Here is a 24512-nt window from a genome sequence, read left to right as displayed (position 1 = left end):
ATGAGGGGGGCAGGTAAGGAGGGTTGCTGAAGGAGTGTGGGGTATTGCAGAATAGCGAGGGGAGGGGCCGAATGAGGAGGAGAAAAGGCTCTGTGGTGCTGGGGGAGAGGGGGACAAGATACAAGGAAGAAGGCAGTTGAGGATTTGAGGAGGTGGAGTGAAGAGATGGAGGTGAGAGGGCAGTGGAGGGAGGCAGGTTGGTGGATGAGAGGGGGGCAACTTTGAGAAGGAAGAGTGAGGGGATGAAAGGTGGGAGAAAGGTGAGGGGGCAATTTTTGAGGGAGGTGAGAGGGAGGCTTGGAGGGAGAAGAGTGGGATGGTTGCTTTGAGAGTGAGAGTGAGGGGTGAGGGGGGTGAGTTGGCACTGAAGTTGGAAAAAAAGAATGATTGATGGAAAGCGAGCATCCATGGCAAACTGTGGTTTTTAAAAGTTTTAGGTCAGAGATGCGATTTAACACAATTCTTGATGGATGCAATGAAGGCGATTTCAGAGCATGGAGAGAAGAAGCGCTGTAATAGTTGGATTTTTTAGGCAAGGAATGAAGGAGAGGTCGAAATGAGAGCAGTCTGTTAAAATAGCAGAAGAGTAGTGCATTGTGAAACAGTAAAGAGTACCACATGTGTGAGAGAGGAAGATGAAGCATGATAAGATCGTTTTTGTTGTTACAAATAATGTATGAGAGAGTTCAACAGATTATGCCATGGAAGTGTAAAAAAAAAAAAATCGAGGAAGAAGACGAGGAGGAAGTAAAGAGGAAGAAGAAGAAGCAGAATCGGGAGAAGGTGAGCGTGTTGTTGTTGTTGTTGGGTATATATATATATATATATATATATATATATATATACATATATATATATATATATATATATACATATATGTATATATATATATGTATATATATATATATATATATGTATATATATATATATATATATATGTATATATATATATATGTATATATATATATATATATATATATATATATATATATATATATATATATATATATATATATATATATATATATATATATATATATATATATATATATATATATATATATATATATATATATATATATATATATATATACATATATTTTTTTGTTGTTGTTGTTAATATTAATGTATGAGATAGTTCAACAGATTAGGTCATGGAAGTGTAAAAAAAAAAAATCGAGGAAGACGAGGAGGAAGTTAAGAGGAAGAAGAAGAAGCAGAATCGGGAGAAGGTGAGCGTGTTGTTGTTGTTGTTGGGTATTTTTTATTTCATTTTATTTTATTTTATTTTTTGAGATAAGAAAGATATCAGTTGGGAGAATGGGGGATGTTTGGAAAGTGGGGAGGATCAAAATTGAAGGTAATGGGGAGGATAAAAATTGAAGGTAATGGGGAGAAAAAAACAAACAAAAAAAAAAACAAAAAAAAAAAACGATCGAACACCGAGTGGAACTGGTAGGCCTCAAGCCTAGGCCTAGGCCTCAAGCACCAGGTAAGAACGTCGACAAAAATACTCACAAAATAGCACGATTTTTGAAACAAAACCGAACTAGCAACACACAGTAACATGTAGGTGAGAAAATTAAACAGTTAAAACGGGACAAATAACAACCGGAAACTTAGCTTTGAGAACGTCAGCAGGGAGCCCCGAAGGAGACCTCTCACTGCTCCAAAACCGGAACCGGAAGAACCGGAATATAACTTTTTAACCAATTAACTTACAATCACGTGTGATACCTCTTTTCCGTATAATTTTGACCTGAGGAATCAATTTCTGATGTCAATTTTGTGATTCGGGGTCAAATTGAGGGTCAAAGGTCAAGTTCAATGTCATTTTCGGCCAAAAATGAAATAATATAATAATAATGAAATTTTCAGAGCGATGGTGGTCAAGCATTTATTCATCAACGGCGATCACTCCCATTCATCATCAGAGCCGAATGCAAGATCAAGATGTTCAGTTTCCTCGTCATCTTCCACATCTGCTTCTCCTTCCTCTTCCACTTCATCTTGGTCTTCGTCTTCTGTCTTGAACGGGTTGAAGCAGGCATCACTACAAACACAAGCGCAGTACACAGTGCATGATATCTTTCCATGGTGACAGCTGAAACGTTCAGTGCTACACGCCTTCACCCCCGCCTTACAGCCGCACCGCACTACATCCATGAGAACTTGGGGTCCTGAGGGCTGATCGGAGGTTGCTGGTACTGGGGTGCCATCTTTTACTTCCCACCCATACTTCGTGATGTCAAGTTCAGGTGGAGCCTGCTGGTCAGCAGATTTTGCAAGTATGGTCAGCATCTCTGGCTTAGCGCGGCCATACTCCAGCATACCGGTGGGATGAGGTTGCTGGAATTCATGTGAGAGGACATGGGTCGTGCGTCGACCATTGGGTGTGAATACCTGGAGATCGAAGTTGTCAAACCACGCGAAGATGACGCCGACGGTTCTACACAACCCCATGAACTGGTGGAGAACCTGTGCATTGTCACCTAGTGGATGAGCGGCCAATTTTTGTAATCTCAAAGCCTCATCGTATGAGGTCGTGAAGCCATGCTCATGAAGGAGTTTGAGAAGTTCGGAACTGCCATGCCGGTGCAACAGTTTGATGGCCAGTCCTAATGTTGTCTGATTTCTGGTACCTGTAACGTGACTCTGAATTGACTGGCTCAAGCTCAGAGATTTATTGGTCACTTTACCACCGGAGACCAGGTGTGTGTGTGTGTGTGTGTGTGTGTGTGTGTGTGTGTGTGTGTGTGTGTGTGTGTGTTTGTGTGTGTCCCCTCCATAACTCCAGTACCATGAAACTTCACAGCTGAAAACTTTGCATGCAAACTAAGGGAACTCTAAGGGAGTGCATGAATGAAAACTGGTTATTTGGATAAATTTAAACACCTCTTTTGAAGATAATTAACAGGGTGCTCATCATGAAAAACCAAAAAAAGCCTAACCCTTGGTCAACCTGCTTTCCCCTTGCAGGGGTCATAAACTTCCATTTTGTTTCGACCTGCTCAAAAATGCATTGCCTTGGAACCATTATGTACTCTCACAAACTAATTAACGTATAGAATTGAAATCTTCGTATTTGACGATCAGAGATCGTGGCAAAATCTGGAGTGAAATCTGAAAATTTTAAGAAACTAGTAGAGTGCCCACCCTGTGGCGAACTTGTTCCAAGCATGCAACACATTCTTCAAACGCATACCTTTATCTGGGCGATGTAGAAGCAACTGACAGCTCTGTACCGGAAAAAAAACAAAAACACAGGTTTTGTGCATGAATAAAAAAACATACCCTCTGCTTATAATTCAAAACACCTCATTGCATTGGAAAATGTGGGGACAGGAATACTGGACTGTAAATGGGGGAGACTTGTAATACCCTCCCCAACCTGGAGGCGGCGCGACACGATACACGTTTTTTTTTTTGTATACCTTGTCGAGGCTCGTATGAGAGCCAACACATAACTCACAGCAAGGAGGCATGAGACAAGAGGGGCGGGAGTGGAAGGTACAAAACAGTGGGGAACAGACACATTAGGTGAACTGTGGAAGGGAGAGGGATGGGGATTGGACGGGGAACATGGCGAAGAGAAGATGGACATTACAGGGACTTTCAGGAAGGAAAGCAGGGGAATTGAAGGAAGTGGGCTTGGGTGGAATATTGGGGGTAGAAAAGATCGAGGATTTGGATGGGGGAAGATAAGAGGTGGTGGTGAACAGCTGTTTTGAAAGCCTGGAGGGAAGAATGGGAAAGAATAGAGTGAGGAAGTTTATTCCAAAGGCGGGAAAAAAGAGGAATGAAAGAGTGAAGATGAGCAGTGATTCGTGATTTTGGTAGTTTTACCAGAAGGGGGTTGTTGGCGGACCTTGAGCGCCCTGTGGAAATGTGGTGGGGACAAATCCCAGAGAGAGCAGGGGGGGCAAGGCTGGAGAGGAGTCGGTAGAAGACAGAAAGACCACCGACCAACCTGCGGTGATTGAGTGAGAGGCCCAAAGACTCAGCTTCATTGCGGGAGATGCCGATGATCTTAAATGCCCTGGTTTCGACAGCGTGAAGCCGAGAAAGGTGGGAGGCAGGAGCACCAGCCCAGAGGGGAGAGCAGTACTCCATCAGGCTATGGACAAAAGCTTTGTAAGTGGTCAGGAGCTCAAGAGGGCCGAGGAAGGACTTTGCACGACGGAGGATTCCCAGTCCGCAACTGGCTTTTGAGGCGAGGTTGGAAATGTGACTTTCCCAGGAAAGGTCATGGCAGATAGTGAGACCCAGAAGCTTGAAAGAAAAGACTTCTTCCAGAGGATTGTTGAGAAAGTGGATGGGGGGGTTTTCTAAACGGTCCTTTCGAAGAGACATAGTGAGAGTGTGAGATTTGTCGGGATTGAAAGACATGTTCCACGTGTTGGACCAGTTTGTGATTTTATCCAGATCTGCAGTGAGTGAAGAAGCTGCTGCTTGCCGGTCTGAGGGATGACAGATGGTACGGCAGAGGGTGGAGTCGTCGGCAAAGAGAAATAGAGGATTTTCCAGAGAATCTGAGAGATCATTGATGAAAACCAGAAAAAGAACAGGGCCCAGAATGCTACCTTGAGGAACTCCAGCCTGCACAGGAAGAGGGGATGAAAAACTCCATTTAGGGCCACACGTTGACTGCGACAGGAGAGGAAGTCTGCGAGCCATGAGTAGAGATGGCCTTGAATACCATGGGAAGAGAGTTTGGTGAGTAGTGCAGGGTGCCAGACTGTGTCAAAAGCACGTGATATGTCCAGGGATACGGCTCGGATTTCCTGTCTGGCATTGAGGACCTCCATCCATTGATGGGAGAGCAGAAGCAGCATATCCAGGGTAGAGTGACCTGGTCTGAAACCAAATTGATGATTGGAAATCAAGTCATTGGAGAAGAGGAAGGATTTCATGTCTGAAGCGATGATGGATTCCATAACCTTGCTGATGATTGGGAGAAGGCTGATTGGTCTGTAGTTACAGGGATCTGTTTTTGCACCTTTTTTATGCAGGGCAGTGATGTTAGCAGATTTCCAAGCAGATGGCAGATGACCTTGGGCAAATGAGAGGGTGAATAGAACAGAGAGAGGGTGAGCAAGAGCAGAAGAGCAGGCTTTGAGGACACGTGGGCTGATGCCGTCTGGACCGGTTGCAGAATCTGACTCGAGGTTTGAAAGCAAGCTCTCCACCTTGTCAGGAGAAAATGACACAGAGTCCTGGGACAGTTGGGTGCGACTGGGTAAAGTGGGTAGAGATAGTGATGGGTTTAGGACACAAGATTTAGCTGCAAACACCGAGTTTAGACATTCGGCTTTATCACGTGTGGAATCAGCAGTGCGGCCATTTGAGGTAAGGGAGGGGATGGAGGGGGAACATACACCAGAAACAGATTTGATTAAACGCCACCAGGATTTTGAGGAGGGAGAGAGGTTTGAGAGTTCAGACTTGAGATGAGAAAGATGTTGTTTTCTGGCTCTCCTGAGGGTAGATACACACTTGTTCCGAGCTTTGTGGAAAGAACTGAGATTGCCCTCAGTTGGGTTTGCTTTCCATGAGGCAAAGGCAAGTTGTTTCAGGACAACTGCCTCGCCACATGCTTCAGTAAACCAAGGGCGGGAGGAAGGGTAAGACAACTGAACACGAGAGGGGATAAATCTGTGCATGAGGGAGAGCAAGTTTCTTTGAAAGAATTCCCAGGATGAGTTGATGTTTGAGAAAGTAGTGATAGGAGACCAGTCTGTAAGTTTGATGGCTGCTCGGAGACCCTGCCAGTTGGCTTGAGTGAAATGCCAGACTCGACGGCGGTGAGGTGGTTCTCTAATAACAGCCAGAGAGATGTCCACTTTAACAAGGACGTGGTCAGAAGAACCAATTGGAGCGAAGGAAGAGCAGCAGATATTGTCATGGAGAAATTGCATCCTCCCCCCTTCTCCCCTCCAAAACCACCAGCAAAGATTTCAACACCCCTATCCATTAGTTGGGGTCATGCTGATCCTATGTAGGAAGTCTGGATGTAATCAGCACAGAACTGGAGGAGGAACTTCTTCTCCACCACTACATGTCTGATTTCTTTGGGAAGCTCCTTGTTCTTCATGTTTGCCTTGTTGGTTGACCAAGTGAATTTCACCTTAAAAGTCATTGGATAAGTATAGGAGATTAATTTTTAATCTAAGCCACTCATTACATACAGGTCAGGGCAGGTATGGGAGCATGTGCCAGAACAGCACGTCGCTGCGTCCACTTTCCGCTGGTACTCCAGGGGCCTCCGTCTGGCCATCCCCCAGGCAGATGCCAAGCCCATCCCCATCTCCTTGAGATGATGGTCAACCTGTTGCAACCATGAGGCACGTGGTCGACCCACTGGCCTCCTCCACTCATGAGACTCCCTCGCTGAGAGAATCTGGTGAGCAGGATCAGAGTCAGAAAAACGAGCCACATGTCCATACAGCCGCATCTGACGCTCACGGACTATGCAGGTAACAAATCTCATCCGATTCTCTCTCAGCAACCGCTCGTTGGACACAAAATCCGACCAGCGATAGCCAAGGATTCTCCGAAGAGACCTGGTACCAAAGGAATTAAGTCTCCGTCTCAGATCCTTGGTCAGAGTCCAAGTCTCGCACCCATAGAGCAAGACTGGAAGTACCAAGGACCTGAAGACTCGGACTTTCGTCCTCCCGCACAGGTACCGGCAGCGCCACACCCCATGATCCAGTGAATCCATGACTCCCCAGGCCCGACCCAGACGTTTATTGACCTCTGACTCGCAACCAGCAGAGACATGAATATCACTGCCAAGGTAAGTGAATCTCTCCACAACCTCAACATCCTCACCACAAACAGACACAGACAGGACAGCAGCATCCAAGATGTCACCGAAAGCCTTGATCTTAGTTTTGACCCAAGAAACCCGTAATCCCAATGGCTCTGACTCCTCATTCAGCACCTTGAGGGCCCCCAAGAGGATTCTAAAGTCTCCGCAAAGATGACTGCATCATCTGCAAAGTCAAGGTCCGAGATCTTGACATTCCCAAATGACGCACCGCAACTTGATCTCTCCGACATTCTCCCTAGAATCCAGTCCATACAAGTGCTGAAAAGTGTGGGGGCAAGTACACATCCCTGACGAACTCTAGTAACAACTGGAAATAAGTCAGAGATGGTACCACCACACTTCACAGCACTCTCAGTACCAGAGTAGAGTTCAGACCTCAGATCGATCAGTTTTGGTGGCACCCCACGAAGACCAAGAATCCTCCAGAGGACATCCCGATTCACTGAATCGAACGCTTTACAGAGATCAACATAGGCTGCAAGCAGCCCCTGCCGAAACTCTCGTCTGCGTTCGGTGAGGACACGAAGTGCAAGGATACGGTCAATCGTTGACCTCTTTGGTGTAAAGCCTGACTGCTCTGGACGCTGGTGCTCAAGCAGATGGTGGCGAACCCTATCGAGAATTATCCGAGCAAAGACCTTGCCCGGCACTGAGAGCAGCGTCACCCCTCGGTAGTTGTTGCAGTCTTGGCGATCACCCTTCCCTTTCCAGAGAGGGACAACAAGACCCCTCTTCCAGTCAGTTGGGATGATGCCTGTGTTCCAGGCAGAGCACAAAACTGCATGCAACGACACGAGTGCAGCATTTCCACCAGCCTTGAGAAGTTCGGCATGGATGCCACATACAGGTGAAACCGATTAAACTTATTTTATAACCTTTTAAACAAATAATTTATCCCTGAAGTGACTTAGGGTTAATTAGGTAAAGGGTTTAAATACTTATGTAAATGAGAATCATCTGATTTTCTCTGTTAATCAAACTTATTCACATTTTATCTGTATTTTTTGTTCGCTTTATCACTTTGGAGTAGTTTGTGAAGACTCTATATATGAAGTTTGATTTGAAAACGTCATGAAATAAGCTCAGGTGGTATCAAAATGTGAAAAATGTGGAGTTAAGTGGTCGGGGATAAATATTTTTTGCAGGTGAGCTTTCTCCACATGGATTTTTTTTTTAGACTTAAAAAGAGCATCTCATTTTTAGAACTTCATGAACAACCTACATAGATGTGAAGGGCCGAAAAGCCAACTTCCATAAAGGATGCTTTTCTGATATGATTTTTTAAAGGCTCAGTTAGCTGTAAGTCATGTCAGGTGGGATGCAGGATTGAATAAGAGGAAATTATTCATGTGATTTACCGTAAGCTTCACAACAAGACATTCCTTGAAGTTTTCAAACGATTAGGTATTGGAGTTATCAAACGACCTTTCTCCCGGGAGTTTCTAAACGATGAATAAATGATGCTGCCACACGGTGCACCATCGCCATGCAAGTACACGCGCATTAAATATTTGCGGGTCTCCTTATGGGAAGTCATTTGTCTCATGGAATTAAATGTCAAGGTTGTCTTGAAAGCCAGACACGATGAAATATGCTCACGTTTCCCAACACATGCATAAACAACGGGACTATAAACACTTGAAAACACAGACTCGGTGAATATCGGTGCTCATAAAATGAAAAGAAGCCACAGCAGATCAAAAAATACTTGTGAATACGAAATGCGATAACGAGCACAATTAGAGTACTTCATTTATTTATTTCCCCTCTTTTTTTAAAAATCTTTTTTTTGTTTGTTTGGTGAAAAAAATGATTCATTTAGCTCGGCCTCAGACACAGCACGTACCCTTAAAGCATTTGCTGCACGCAGTGTTCCACTTGTGGAAGCTGAAGCAAATACCTCTGGCAAGATTGACAGCGTATAATAAATCAGCTAAAAGTGGCCATTCCTGGTGAAATATTTAGCTGCCACTACATGCTGTTTCGCCTTAATGCAATTTCTCTGCTCCAACCTTGAACAAATCTGTGGAGTTGTGAATTATTTCTTTCTTCTCTTTTTTATTTATTTTATTATCATTATTTGTGTTGTTGTTGTTGCTAGTGAGAGTGCTAGAGATGGGGAGGATAATAAATAATAATCACTTAATCTTCTCTATACACTTTAAATCAAACAAAATGAAGTTAAATCCAGATATCTGTGATCACAAAGCAACCGTACAAGGGTACGTCCGGGGAGAGGCTCACCCGCGAATGCCAAGGGTAAGATTGCCCACGACTTACCCACCGATCCACTCGGCAGATGGTGTCAGGCAAACTATCCGCGATCATGTTTCTGAGACACCAATTCAGGTAAAAAGTAACCCAGGCAGGTAGGGAGACCTTTTTGTCCCCGACCCTCCCTGCAGCATGACGGTCTTGAAGACTCAAAACTAATACAAATATTATAAAGACCTGTGACCGTTACTGGACAAAACAACATCTTATGTAATAATAACAGCGTGTGTGTGCATGTGTCTGTAACAATCCTTCCCACCCATTGGTTGGACAGCTGCCCTGACTCCACCCACAATTGTAACTACCACCTTTGTTTAAGATGCTTCACGAAGAATATCATTAATTTACAATCATTTATTCACACAAATTTATTATTACAATTCAGCTACTCATAATCACTAATTAAAAGAATTCCAACGGAAAGACAATAAACCATGGCCTGTCGGACATCCACTTTTTGTTTAGGTTGCGCTTTCCAGGAATGGAGTTAATGGCAGTAAGAGCTAAATATTCCATTATTTCAATGAGTTCATGAATAAATACGTAATGATGATGTAACAATTTACCCTTTTGCTTTGAATAACGGGAATAAAAGGAGTGGAAGGTGATATGTGTGGTTGAGGACTTTGGATGGTGAGGTGGTTTGAAGACAGATTTCAATCTTGCAGCCGCCATTGTGGTGCTCACTACTATGTGAAGGCTCCCTTCATTGGAAAACTACCAAAGCTTCATTGGAATTGGAAAACTACCAAAAAAAGAATGCGTGTTCCCTTCATTGGAAAACTACGAAAGCGACAACTAAAAGGATTTTGAGCCTATTGGTGTTCCCACCTTGTGAATATCGGCCTCAGCGACCGAGACGGTGATCTGTAAGCTTATGCGCTGCTCAAGTAGCGACAGTGGTGAGAAAACGTTTGTGAACCCTTTCGAATTTTCTGTATTTCTGCATAAATTTGACCGAACACGTGATCAGGTCTTCATCTAAGTCCTAATCTTATACATATTTTGGCCTGTCTATTTGTCTGTCCTTTAAGCGAGCGCAAACCGTTTGACCGAGAGCTACCAAATTTGGCACGGAAACCACTGATGGGATGAAGATTGGGAACATAGAGTCGGTCAGCCTGTCTCTTTGTTTATTTGTCTGTCATTTATGCAAGCGCAAACCATTTGACCGAGAACTTCCAAGAAAGGAGTGTGTAGCACGGGGGATCTGCAACCACAGTGCATTTGACTGCAACACGAGCAGTTCGATTTGGTGCAATTCCAGATTTTGGTGCATTTTTCCCAAAAACCTGTCCCGTCGTTTTCTGCCACATCAGGTCCCATCATGTGAGCAATGGTTGCTACAGGAAGTTAATGTGACAATGTATTTTTGCAGTTTTCGAAAATCCCAACAACTTTACCATGCCACCAAAGAAACAGGCAAGTTTGGGCAGATCTACATCAGCAGCCAGAAACAAAAAAGAAGCTCGGAAGCAGGAAAGCACAGAAGAAAGACAATCACGCCTTGAAGCTGACCGTTAACGACATACGCAACAGCCAGAGCAACAGAAACATTGTAAGAAAGACAATGTTCTCAGAAAATGGCTTTTGTCTTAAACTTTATTTGATTTCAACTGGGGAAATAATGTGAAATATATCCCAGGCAATGCCGGCTACCTCAGCAAGAAACAGATAAAGGGAACCTGATTAAAGAAACAGCACACCAAAAAATTGTACTTTTTCATTTATTTATTGAGGAACATGATCTAACATTCAATTTCTTTTCGGAAAAAGTATGTGAACCTCGAGGTTAATCAGCTCAATTAAAGGGGTAATTACAGTCAGGTGTTTCAATCAATAGGATGACAATAAGGAATAGGTTTATCTATTTATTTGTATACCATGTCGAGGCTCTTGTTAGAGCTAACACACAGAACATATAACAAGGCAGGAGATAAGGGGGGCCGGATAGGGAAGTACGAAATAGTAGGAAACAAAGACAATAGGATATCAGTGGAAGTGAGAGGGATTGGACGGGGTATATGGGGTAAAGAAGATGGACACTACAGGGAATTTCAGGAAGAAAAGCAGGGAATTTGAAAGAGGTGGGTATGAAAGATCTTTCCTACCCATGTTATCCTGCAAAAGCAGGGAAGCAATGAGTTGGTGGTGAACAGCAGTTTTGAAGACATGGAGGGAGGAGTGGGATTGAAGACAGTGTGGGAGTTTATTCCAGAGGCAAGAAAAAAGAGGAATGAAGAGTGAACGTGAGCAGTGATTCTGGATTTTGGTAGTTTTACCAGAAGGGGGTTGCTGGTGGACCTTGAGCGATCTACTGAAATATAGGGGGGACAGATCGCAGACAGGCAGTGGGAGGGGGGGGAGGCTGGAGATAAGATGGTAAGAGACAAAAAGACCACCAATCTGCCTGCGGTGAGAGAATGGGAGACCCAAAGACTCAGCTTTCTTGAGGGAGATACCAATGATCCTATAAGCCTTGGTTTCCACAGTGGGAAGCTGAGAAAGGTGAGAGGCAAGAGCACCATCCCAGAGGGGAGAGCAGTACTCCATCAGGCTGTGGATGAAAGCTTTGTATGTGGTCAGAAGCTCAGGTTGGCCGAGGAAGGACTTTGCAAGACGGATGACGCATAGTCAGCGACTGGTTTTGGAGGCCAGGTTGGAGATGTGGCTTTCCCAGGAAAGGTCATGGCAGATGATGAGACCGAGAACCTTGAATGAAAGGAAATAACAAAATAACAGTAAAAATTGGAGAAAAATTGGAAAACTTATTTTTGTGAGTGGGCAGAGGCCTTGAAGAGAACCGCCACCATTGACCAAGAACCTGAAATGGAATTTGAGTGGCCCTGCCTCATGTGGAAAACATAAACCTTGTTTGTCACCAACAGAGTCTGTTCTTCACCACACAGGTTTGTGGGCGCTTGTAATGCCCCAATCAAAAGAGATTTCTGAGAACCTTAGAAAAAGAGTGATTGATGCTCTTCAGTCTGGAAATGGTGACAAAATCATTTCTAAAGATATTTGGCTCCACCAATCCACTGTCAGGCAGATAGTGTACAAATGGAAAAAATTCAACACCATTGTTTCTCTTTCCAGGAGCAGTCGTCCAATAAAAATCACTCCAAGAGCAAGGGGTACAATAACCCAGTAGGTCACAAATAAGCCCAGGGTAATGTCTAATGATCTACAAGCCTCTCTTGCATTTGCTAATGTCAGTGTTCATGAGTCCACCATCAGGAAAACACTGAACAAGAATGGCATGCATGGGAGGATATCAAGGAGGAAACCATTGCTCTCTAAGAAAACATTGCCACTCATCTCAACTTTGCCAAAGACAACTTGGATGATCCAGGAGGCCATTGGAAGAATGTTCTGTGGACAGCTGAGTCTGTGGAAAAATGTTCCATCTCAGATGACTGGTCAGAGTTCAAGTCTCACATCCGAAGAGCAACACTGGAAGCACCAAGGGCCGGAACACTGGGACTTTCGTCTTCCCGCACAAGTACCGGCAGTGCCTCAACCCATGATCCAGTGAATCCATGACTCCTCAGACCTGACCCAGACATCTGTTGACCTCTGGCTCACAGCCATCAGACACACGAATATCACTACCAAAGTAAGTCAATCTCTCCACAACCTGAACATCCTCACCACAAACAGGTACAAACAGGATAGCAGCATCCAAGATGTCATTGAAAGCTTGGATCTTAGTTTTGATCGAGGAAAACTGTAATCCCAGCGGCTCCGAATCCTCATTCAGCACCTCGAGGGCCCCCAAAAGGATATCTAGAGTCTCCTTAAAGATGACTGCATCATCTGCGAAATCAAGGTCAGAGATCTTGACATTCCCATCTGATGCACCACAGCTTGATCTCTCCAATATCCTCCCCCAGAATCCAGTTCATACGAGCACTGAAAAGTGTGGGAGCCAGTACACACACCGACAAATTCCAGTAATAACTGGAAATAACTCAGAGATTGTACCACCACATCTCACAGCACTCTCAGTAAAAGAGTATAGTTCAGAAAACAGATCGATCCAGTTTGGTGGCACCCCATGAAGATCAAGAATCCACAAGAGGGCATCCCGATTCACTGAATCAAATGCTTTGCAGAGATCAATATAAGCTGCAAGCAGCCCCTGCCGAAACTCTCATCTGCGTTTGGTGAGGACCTGAAGAGCAAGGATACGGTCAATCATTGATCTCTTTGGTGTAAAGCCTGACTGCTCTGGACACTGGTGCTCAAGCAGATGGTGGCGAATCTTATCAATAATTATCCGAGCAAAGACCTTGCCCGGCATTGAGAGCAGTGTCACCCCTCGGTAGTTGTTGCAGTTTGGCGATCACCCTTCCCTTTCCAGAGATGGGCAACAAATCCCCTCTTCCATTCAGTTGGGATGATGCCTGTGTTCCAGGCGGAGCACAGAAGTGCATGCAACGACATGGGTACAGCATTTCCACCAGCCTTGAGAAGTTCAGCATGGATGCCACAGATCCTTGGATGCCAAAGATCCCTGGAGCTTCACGCTATTTCAACCGGTTCAACGCAGCCTGTGTTTCCACAAATGAAGGTGGATCACCATTCATTGGAGGGTCAGCGATGGGGAATGTAATGTCCCTGATATCCAAATCAAAGACTGGTGGATCAGCCTGGTCCAGCCGCTCAAAGTAACTGGCCCAGCGGGCCTTCACTTCGGACTCCTCTGTGAAGAGCCTACCACTCTCTGCTCTAACTGCAGTACACCAATGGATGGGCATGGATGATTGCAATGCTCGAATTCCCCTGTAAGCAGGATGAGAATCACCTGACCACAGGTGATGCTCTACTCCCTCAAAGATTCCTCACACATAGGCCTCCTTGTCCACCCTTTGCGCATGTACAGTTTTTTTTTCCTCAGCTCCCTGAACATCTCAGCTCTGCCATTCAGCCTGGCCCTGCGACTCTGGTCAATGGTATCCAGTGTCCCATGAGAGAGGAACTTCTTATTCACCCTACAGTGAGATCCAAGAATCTACCGGCAACAGCAAGGACGGTGGTCTTGAATGCACTCCACAACTCTTCAGAATCCCCCAAAGCACCCAGACCCCCCCCAAATCTCCACTCAGCCTGTTCGCAAACTCTTCAGCTACCCTCTCATCCTTGAGCTCACCAACATCCAGCCGAGGCTGTGATGGTGCCATTCTCCTGGATTAAAGGTGCAACTTAATAATTGCGACAACAAGCCGGTGGTCAGTATTGTGGAACTGAGCGCTCCAGTCGACCCTGCAGTTCTGGATCATCTCCGGCGACCGGTCAACGAGAACATTGTCAATCTCCTTTGCCACACCACTATCATTGGAATACCAAGTCCAGCGATGGGCTTGTTGGTGCTGAAACCATGAACCAGCCACCCTAAGTCCATAACTTCTTGCAAAGTCAAGGAACTTAGTGCTATTCAGGTTCACAGTTCCTGACCCATGGGGACCAACACATGTCTCATAACCATCCCTATCAGTTCCGGTCGATGCACTCAAAATCCCCCAATAGTAGAAGTGTATCTCGCCTGGGACACTGATCAACCACAGACTCGAGTGTGGCATAGAATGTGTCCTTCACGGTGAGTTCACTCACCTCCAGCGGAGCTTAGACAGAGACCAGGAAAATGACACCAAAGAACGATGAATCCTTCATCTCATAATGTGCTCGTTAACCAGCGTTACCTCAATTATCATTGGAATCAGCTTATTGGACACAGCCACAGCAACTCCTTGGGTATGGTAACCATCAGAGCGACCAGACCAATTGTAGGTGTCAACCTCAGAGAGTGCTGCAATACCGATGTCCAAACGCTTGAGCTCAGATGATAACAGAGACAGGTGATCATCCTCTCTTAGGGATAGGACATTCCAGGCACCCACCCGAAGGGACCACCTCAGGTTAGCCCATTGAGACCGCCGTCTGGTGGACCACACCTCTGCACCACCCTTACACACTCTCACACAATCTGACCCGGGAATGTTATCCCATCGTTTCCCTCCTATCATCAAAGATTGTGGGTCCCGAAGGCTTTGCCCCAATCCCGTCATCCGGTGAACTGCCCTGTGAAGGGAAGCTGCACATGTGGTACTCCCACGGAGTGGGTTTTCAGAATTTTTTCATGCTTCTGGAATGTTTTGCTGAATGAACGGTGTTGCAGTGGCCGGAGTTCAAATCCTGCCACCAACCTCCTAATAAGAAGTAACCCAACTGCAGGAGGCCCTCTGCAGACACAGTTGGCTTCAATGACAAACCCTATGTTTGGTGAAAACCAAACACTGCATTCCAGCATAAGAACCTCATCCCAACTGTGAAGCATGGTGGCAGGAGTATCATGGATTGGGGCTGCATTGTTCCCTCAGGGCCCGGACGTCTTGCCATCATTGACGGAACCTTGACTTCTGTATTTTACCAGCAAATTATACAGGAGAATGTCAGGGCATCTATCTGAGCCAAAGCTTTGGAGAAAGTGGTCATGCAGCAAGACAACGTCCCTAAATGCACAAATAAATCGAAAACAGAATGGCTGGAGCAGAAGAGATTTTGCATTTTGGAATAGCCAAGTCAAAGTCCAGACCTTAACCCAATTGAAATGTTGTGGCAGAACCTGTTTAGAACCTGGTGTTGGCTTAGCAGTTATGGTGGTGGTTTGGGATCCTTGGGTCCTGAGTTCAAGCCCCTTTTTCGCTGAATTAACACCATGGGGTTGACTCAGCCTGTCATCCTTCTGAGGTCGGTGAAATGAGTACCAGTGTAGCAGCCAAAAAGGCTGCACACGAAGGGAAGGGGTATCAACGGATTGATTAAATCTGGTATTGGTGTGGCTCAGGCATGCTGGGCCGAATGCCCTCCTTCTGTGCCTTAAATCCTTGTAAATCCTTGTAAACATGAAGTGAGCAGTTCATCGAAGAAAACCCACAAATATCTCTGAGTTGGAGCAGTTCTGTAAGGAGGAATGGGCCAAAATTCCTCCAAGCTGATATGCAGGACTGATTGAGAGTTACAGGACACATTTGGTTGAAGTTATTGCCGCTCAAAGGGGTACCACCAGTTAATGAATGTAGAGGTTCACATCCTTTTTCTGACAAAGAAATTGAATGTTGGAATATTTTGCTCAATCTATACTAATGAAAGGCAGTATGTGTCTGTGTGTGTGTGTGTGTGTGTGTGTGTGTGTGTGTGTGTGTGTGTGTGTGTGTGTGTGTGTGTGTGTGTGTGTGTGTGTGTGTGTGTGTGTGTGTGTGTGTGTGTGTCCTCAATAACTCGAAAACCATGAAACCCAGCAGCCTGAAACTTTGCATGCATACTAGAAAACTCCAAGGAGTTGCATGAGTGGAAATTGGGTGTTTGAGTGAATTAAAACACCACCTTTGAAGATAATTAATGGCCTTATTTAATTATATCCTTTGTCAGGCGCTTTCTCAGCCACCTCGCTCTTTGGAGTCTGAAGACGTATCCGAGTTAACTTCGCTGGGGTCTGAAACTGACATGTTTTTTTAGCCTGCCCAACCAGGCCTTCACTTGGAACAGGCTGCAACGATTTCTTAACGATAAAGTTGTTTTTCAATGTTCTCACTTATATTATCGAATATGCCTGACGTTGGCTTAATGGTCAGGTTGGTGGGCTTGGGATCCAAGGATTCTGAGTTCAAATCCCACTTGGCTGTTTAATTAATACCAGCTGGGGTTGACTTTGCCTGTCCTCCTTCTGAGGTTGGCAAAATGAGTGCCAGCTTGCTGGTATCCTGTGTCGGAGTGGCAACCCGTCCTGGATTGTGCCCAAAAGCCAAGGAGACTACTGAGGTTTTACTAATGCTCTGCACAGAGTATGGTCCCAATGGATTACTGAATGCATGTTCATCACAGCTACAAATTGTTGTGTACTTTGCAATGCTTATAAATGCCTGGTGATGGCAGCGTTGCTTGCTTTATTTCATTTGTGCACATGCCATAACCTCGAGAATCTCCTCGAGAATCTCCTCGAGTCAGCAGAATTACAAAATTTAAGCTCCAGAATTGAACTGTCAAGCAGTTACAAATCCTAAAAAAGTGTTCATTTGCCCAATTCAGACATATTTGTCATTTTGGGCATCTCCAGAGTCTGGGGGGAGGGGGTGTATGTTTAATATGATGGTTCGGTGATTGCTAATCGTTTGCAAAACCAGTCATTTCTTATCAACCATTATGCTGGACTGCTGAAGCAACTTGGCAAATGCTCTACAATATTCCCACTGTTGCTGAATACTGTACATTGATCGATTTGAACAAAGTTCAGGGGTCACTCGCATGGGTTCTTAGCCACGTATTGTTCTGCGGTGCAACAGGTGGTGGCTGGCTCGCTGAAAATGTGAAATTTTATTTTCCACAACGTTCCCCCTTTTTGTGCGATCTTCCATTACACAACTCTCGGCAGAGATAAATACAAATAAAAATTAAACGTTTCATTTTTAAAAGTTTCTTCAATCATTTTGCTTGGTGAAGCCACTTGGTGCGTGTTTAAGTTTCAATGGTGATACCACGGTTCTATACTGGAGGTAGGAAGGCAAAATAAATTATTTGATCACATTGAGTAAAAAATGTTTTCAGTTATGAAATAATGAATCACCACATCATGGCAGGAAAGCCGCGAGGTACACATGCTTGCTCTGTTTAGCCTGGATTTTAATCCTGACCCAGCTATAAACTGTCATCCCAGTGTTTCACAGGCAGTGTGATTCATCAATGTGTGTGCTGTGTCTCGGGTGGATGATAAACTGGGTGTCACATCTGCTGGAATCCCTCACCCCTCTCCCTCCCTCATCCCTTTGCCTCCCTCACCCCTCTGCCTCCCTCACCCCTCCACCTTCCTCACCCCTCTGCTTTCCTCACCCCTCTCCCACTTTCCTCCCTGCCCTTTCTCACCCCTCTGCCTCTCTCACCCCTATCCCACCCCTCTCTCTCTCCCTCACAACCCTATCCACTCTCTCCCACCCCTCTCCCTCTTTCTGACTCAGACTTCTCCCTCTCCCTCTCTCTCAGACCCCTCCTCTCTCCCCCTTTCCTCTTCCCTCCATCTATCTCTCACCCTTCCCCCTGCTCCCCAACATTCCCTCTTTGTAGAGGGACTAGCATGTAGAAATCAAATTTGGAGTGAGCCGACTGGTGGGGTGCAAAGGTTACTGCATGTACGAGCATGCTTGTATGCAGATAGACGTTTGCCAGGAAAATGGCGTGAGTTTTAAATGCTCATGCCAAAGGTCTCAAAGTATCCGTGTGGGTGTGTGCGTGTGCACATGTGTGGATGTGTACATGCAGTTGCTGGTGTTGCATGCTATCTCCACATGAGGTGGGTGGGCTTCATCAGGAGGTGAAACAGACCTACCAGGTCTCACAGTATCTGTGTGTGTGTGTGTGTGTGTGTGTGTGTGTGTGTGTGTGTGTGTGTGTGTGTGTGTGTGCGTGCGTGCGTGCGAGCGTGCTTGCGCCCGTGTGTGTGAGTGACGTAAAATCTGAATGTGTGCAACAAGTAAATTGAAGTCATGATGCAAGCAGCACCTGAGCAAATGCCATCAGTTCCAAGAATAATGATTGAGGGTACAGAACTTAAACAAATCAGTCAATTCACCTACCTTGGCAGTGTTCTACAAGATGATCAACCTGTATTCAGACTAAGCCAACTGTATTTACAAAGCCTTAAAAAGTTTACAAACAAACATCTGCTGAGTATCAGAGTGTGGAGAGTTAGAGGCATCCATCTTAACACTAAAATCCAAGTGTACCCGGAAGTTTGTCCTCACCACACTGCTCTCTGGGTTGGAGACCTGGACAACATACAGACACCACGTAAAGCAGTTGGAGGCTTTCCATCAGCGGCGTCAACACTCAATCATGTGCATCTAATTGCAGCAGGGTGTATGCAACTATGAAGTGCAGCGAACCAGGTTGTCTAGTTTTGAGGCTGTCGAAGAAATTCCAGTCTCAGATGTTGAAGAAACCAATCTCCAACTCAGGGTTGATGCACCAAAGCTCAAATCTTTAATACATGCACATGGAAAAGGGAGGTGCTCATGAACACTGGCACAACCCTTCTGAATCGTTTGTCCTCAAAGCAGGGTTCTTATACAGGTTGGGAGAGGAAAGAAGGGAGGGAAAGGGTAAGAAGGAATACATTGTATTTGAAAAGCAAAGGAAGAAAAAGAAGAGAACAAATTGCATTTTAAGGCGTTGTCACACCTTGACGATTTAGCCAGCGTATGCTGACATATTGTTGTGAATTCGCGCCCGCCGGCGTGCGAACGGCCACGTAACTCGAATCGCGGCACGTCGCCCACGGGACGGACAATTCTGTCGTGACCCTCTCGGACTAACGCCGGGAGTTAGTCACGGGTGGGCCTTTCGGCCTCACCACGATCGTGCCAATCGGCCCCCCGCGTGGGATAGGGTTGTTCGCCAAACTCGACCTACCTCAGTACCCACGCGGAGGGTAGACCTGGCGATCGCACCTCGCGGCAGGTCGACTCCAGACACGGGCCACTTAAGCGACCCGTTCCGTACTAGCGGGATAACCGAGTGGTGTTATCGTCGGCCTCGACGGTTCCGATTAATCATCGGGCGTATTAAGCCCACTACCAACCCTTTACGTGAAGCAAGATGGAGATTCAATTAAAGAAAAGACGAAGCGAAACAGGAAAACAGTTCAACATAATGCACATTTATTCCGCGGCACACGGAAAGCACATATACAATTAAACAGAATGCACATATATCAAATGCTACAAAAGAAACACAACAAAGCAGATCTACAACTGACTACGCGATCACACGGCAACACTTACACAGTTTTACTTTACAGACGGCGCCAACAACACATTTACTCAAAAGCAAAAGAAAAGGGCCACCCTCAAAGACAATGGGGCAGACGGGGCCTGTGGGCCAATATTTGCGCGGGACCTGAAAGAGCAGTCAGCTCCGCGAGACCGGGTGGATCCGACCCGTGTCTTTGTGATGAGCCACCAATGTGGTAGCGCAGCGGCGCCCCGACTCCGCGCTCCTTCGCAGCTTTCGTTGGCACTGCTTGGAGTAGGGTGGGAACGGGGCCCCCTTTTCGCACTATCTCAGCGCGGGGGGGAAAAGGGGGGAATTGTTGATGCTCTGGGGAAAGAGGATAGGTGGCTTGCTTGGGTCCCGCGACAAGCGATTCCACTGCGAGCTCGTCGCCGACCGCCGTCTTCCTTGCCTCGGACCCGAGCTATTCGGTCTCTTCCCCAATTCTCCTCAGCCGACTGCAGCAAACCACCTGTATGCCCTCGCCTCCCGACTCACTCCCCGCTCCTCCAAGGCCGACTCTGCACTCAAACTGACTCGACCGCACTCCAGGCTTCCTCTCTCTGCAGCTCCCCGACAGACTCCGAACCCCGACAGACTGCGAGCTCCACTCAGCTCTCCGACCTCCTACAGACTGACTCTTCCCAAACTGACTGCCGCTGCCACACTCTGCTCTCCAAAACTGACTCATCCTAAATTCGCCCCACGCTCGGCGTTTTATAGGCCGGCAGGAGAACCCATATGCAAATTTCTGGATCAGAACGAGCTCGAGGGTGGAGCCACGCTCGCCCATTGGACGGAGGAAAAGGGGCGTGAGTCTCCCCTGATCCTAGAACTTGCATATCGCGATTCTACACTGACGCGACTGGAGGCGGGGCCAAACCGCCCCACGCTTGCTGATTGGACGGATCAGAAGTGGGCGTGTATCATTCCTGATTAGAATTCTCCTCGGAAAGGCTGCATTTTGCACTCGCGGCTCGGCGCGCGTCTTGCACGAGTCCAGGACAGCCTGACGCTCGGTGCTCACAAGTGGTGTGGGAATGGCCGCAGAAGGAGAGGTGAAGGTGGTGGAGGGTTTAAAGTGGTGGTTTATGGCCATGGTGCCGTTTGGAATGGCGGTGATGCGATGTTTGCGGGAGCGAGTTGTGAAGGTAAAGATCGTGGCTGTTGGCGTTGTTGTTGTGAAGAGGCGTTGTGGTTGGTGGTTGTTGTGTGATGGCGGTTGAGACGTGGTTGGTTCAAAATAAAGATAGAACAGAAAAATGGCTATCTCAAAGGGTCGCAGCCCAAATGGATCACATTTATTCCCTCTAAACAACAGGTTTGGGGCTAACTACACATGTACTTACAGAGATATCTCACCTATGGGACCTGAATGGTGGTTTGAAAATTTCCTCAACCGCAACAATATGAAAAATTTGTCTAAAACGCTGGCACATGTCAAATACGTTATGGGTAAGTTTTGTATACATTAAGAGCACGCTGAAAAACACTGCCATACGTCGTAGTACGCTGGATTTCATCATTGTACTTTGCGGTTGTCCTCAAATTTTAGTATGCTTGAAATTTTACGACGTATGCCAGCGTATGACTCGCACATTCTGCTATGCTAGCCATTAGTTGTAGGCACGTTACGCGATCGTTGACACATGTCGACACACGTTACTTGTAAGTTACTCATAAGTTGAAACATGTCGAGGTAATGATTAGCGTACCCAAAACTTATTTCTAACCTATGAGTAACGTGCTTTGAACTTATGTGTAACGTACCTCCAACGCATATTTGACGTATGTAGACGTATTTGATTGACGTCTTCTGGATAACCACAGAACTTACTGAACGTGTTTCAAATTTACAGCTACCGTATAATGGCGTATTGGCAGCATTTAAAAACAACAACAACAACAACAATAACTTCCGATATTTCGTCACGTGCCGTTACGTCACGTCCGATTGCCTCTTCAGTTTGCTCAAGTCTTATTCTTAGTTCCTTCTCTGTGAATATTTTCTGTTTGAGGGTATTGTCACGTCGACTTCGAAACTTAAAAGCAAATGTCCGAATATATTTTAAAATTCGTGATAGACTAAAAAAACAAAAAAAAAAAAAAAAAAAAAAAAAAACTTCAGATATTTCGTCACATGCCTTCACGGAGCCAAGGAGTAAAAAAGAAAATGTGCCTTGACGGAGAAAATAAGTTTCGGGTATGCTAAACATTACCTCGATGTGTTTTGACTTATGAGTAACTTTCAAGGAACTTGTGTTGACGTGTGTCAACGATCGCATATCGTACCTACAACTTATTCCCAGCGTAGCGGAACGTATGAGCCATACGGTGAGTACGTCATAAAATTTTCAGCATGCTTGAAATTTCACGACGTACGAGACGTACCACGAAATATGACAGTGTACTTCATCGTTTTTCAGAGTGCTCTTAACGTATACACAACTTACCCATAACGTATTCGGCGTGTGCCAGCTTGGTTCGGCAAATTTTTCATACGTCGGCATACGCTGGCTAAATCGTCAAGGTGTGACTGCGTGGTTGACACTTCCAATTCTCAAGCGGTTATGATTTGAATCGGCGTGTGGCAGGTTTTTTAACAGGCTACGCCACGAGTTCGTCGGCGATACGTGCAGCTCGCTATGCATAAGTTAAACTATCGTTGGGCATAGGTTGTGAACGCCGACAACAGGCTAAGCATTCGTTGGTATAAGATATCTATAAGACAACGAAACGTTCTGTGCCCGTTACTAACATGTTATGCATACGACCAAGTTATGAATACGACCAAAACTTTAAAAAAAAACCCATCAAAATTTCAGCGTATGCTAACGTTTTACATACATTTTTATACGTTGCCATTGCTGGCTAAATCGTCAAGGTGTGACAGCGCCTTTAGGAAGGGGAGAGATGGGTCAATCATAGTTTAACCAATCAAGAAGAGGTAAAAACATCTGGTGCAAGGGTCCAATATTGATAACAACTGAGTGGAAGCGAGGGTCACATACAAACATAAGATAAGGTTTTGCTGAGAGAGCATACTTCCTTTCTCACAAGCTCTCTGTCCAGCTTACTAATAATGGAAAGCAGATGCTTATGAGGGCTAACATATACATGCAATCCAAGTTTTAATGCCAGAATACTAAGGAGTTATATAATTGTTTTCTGGAACTCATTTGATGTTTCCAGTTAACATAAGAGTAAGTTTATCATAAATAGGAATACAAATTTTGGGGGGCAACGCCCCCGTAGAACCCATTAGACCCCAAGTTTTTTAATGACATGAAAAAAAACTTCAGCACATCACGGGTGATGAAGGTTGTGGTCAAGTTTCATTTAAATTGTGTGTAGTTTTGGAGAAAACAGCAAATATATATTTTGGGGGTAACCCCCCTCCCCCCCCCCACTTACACCTCCTTAGATCACAATTTTTCTAATATCATTAATAAACGTTGGCACCATCACGGGTGATAAAGGTTGTGGTGAAGTTTCATCGGAATTGTGTGTGTGTGTGTAGTTTGAGAAAAAAGCCAATACCTCTTTTGGGGGGCAAACCCCCCCATAAATTTCCATAGATCTCATTTTTTAATGGCGTGAACAAGCTTTGGTACATCATGGGTGATGAAGGTTGTGGTCAAGTTTCGTTGAAATTGTGTATTGAGTTTCAGAGAAGAAGTTGAAAGTATTTGTGGACGTACGGATGGATTGATGGACAGATGGACACCATTCCATAAACTCCCCACAACTACGTTCCAGGTGAGCTAAAAACAGTACAATAGCTGCAGTTACAATCACGTTGGTGCTTTCATATTATGGTTCTACATCCAGTACCCCCAGAGTACCCTGCATTGCTCAATATAGATAAAGTTTAAATGTTGCAAGACAGAAACAGTCCATGCATGCACTCACACATGAAAGACATGACCTTGAGCAAGCGATAATGGAATAGAAAGGTGGTGAGGTAGAGATCTGGAGAGATGAAAAGGAATATCGTATACAAGTATAATATCAACTGAAACAGAGGGACATCAAAAGGAGGCACTATCCATGAGTGGTGAATATTTATTTGACGTTTTTTAAGCTCTTGAAGACATAAACTAAATGTAAATATGTCATTTAAAGAGTGATGAGTCTGCAGTATAGGTGGGAGAGCAATTATTCGTCGAATGGCAGATATTTTCCTTGTGTGAGAGTCTCTGACAAAACAAAAGAAACTAGAACGTTTACTCAGTAGAGCGCATACCTTCGCCAACGCTACATCCCCCCCCCCCCCAGAAACCGTTGATTGTGAGGGTATTTAATCCCATACCACATCTTCCATCTCATATGTGTTATGATGGCTTAAAAACATTAAATTTCCTGCTGTTTGACACTGATTCACGTACATTGTATAATTTCTGTATGAACTCCCTGACCTTTTTGGGTGTCGGTGTCAAGTCAATCTGATGACAACTGGTCACATTATAAGAAATCAAATATTACACATCACAGGATAGGGAATTGAATTCTAAACATTTTGAATCTACTTACATGCAAATTGTATAAAAATTGACCGCGTTATGATAATAAAGGTCGTTGA

The 24512-nt window shown here is 45.2% G+C and overlaps 1 long non-coding RNA gene across 1 annotated transcript in view; it reads left to right on the top strand.

The window, feature by feature from the left end:
* The first annotated feature begins 1184 nt into the window (after window positions 1-1184).
* LOC147014917 (uncharacterized) overlaps window positions 1185-24512 on the top strand; it is a 29991-nt gene continuing 6663 nt past the window's right edge. Inside the window, exons 1-2 of the long non-coding RNA XR_015050660.1 lie at window positions 1185-1232; window positions 23602-23689. This is a non-coding gene — a long non-coding RNA (uncharacterized LOC147014917). The remainder of the gene's footprint in view (window positions 1233-23601; window positions 23690-24512) is intronic.

Source organism: Eptatretus burgeri, chromosome 13 (assembly GCF_056783735.1).
Source record: "Eptatretus burgeri isolate ZD-2024b chromosome 13, Ebu_testis_v1, whole genome shotgun sequence".
NCBI lineage: Eukaryota > Metazoa > Chordata > Myxini > Myxiniformes > Myxinidae > Eptatretus > Eptatretus burgeri.
Note: the sequence above shows the minus strand (reverse complement) of the source record. Positions and strands in the feature narration are given on the sequence as shown.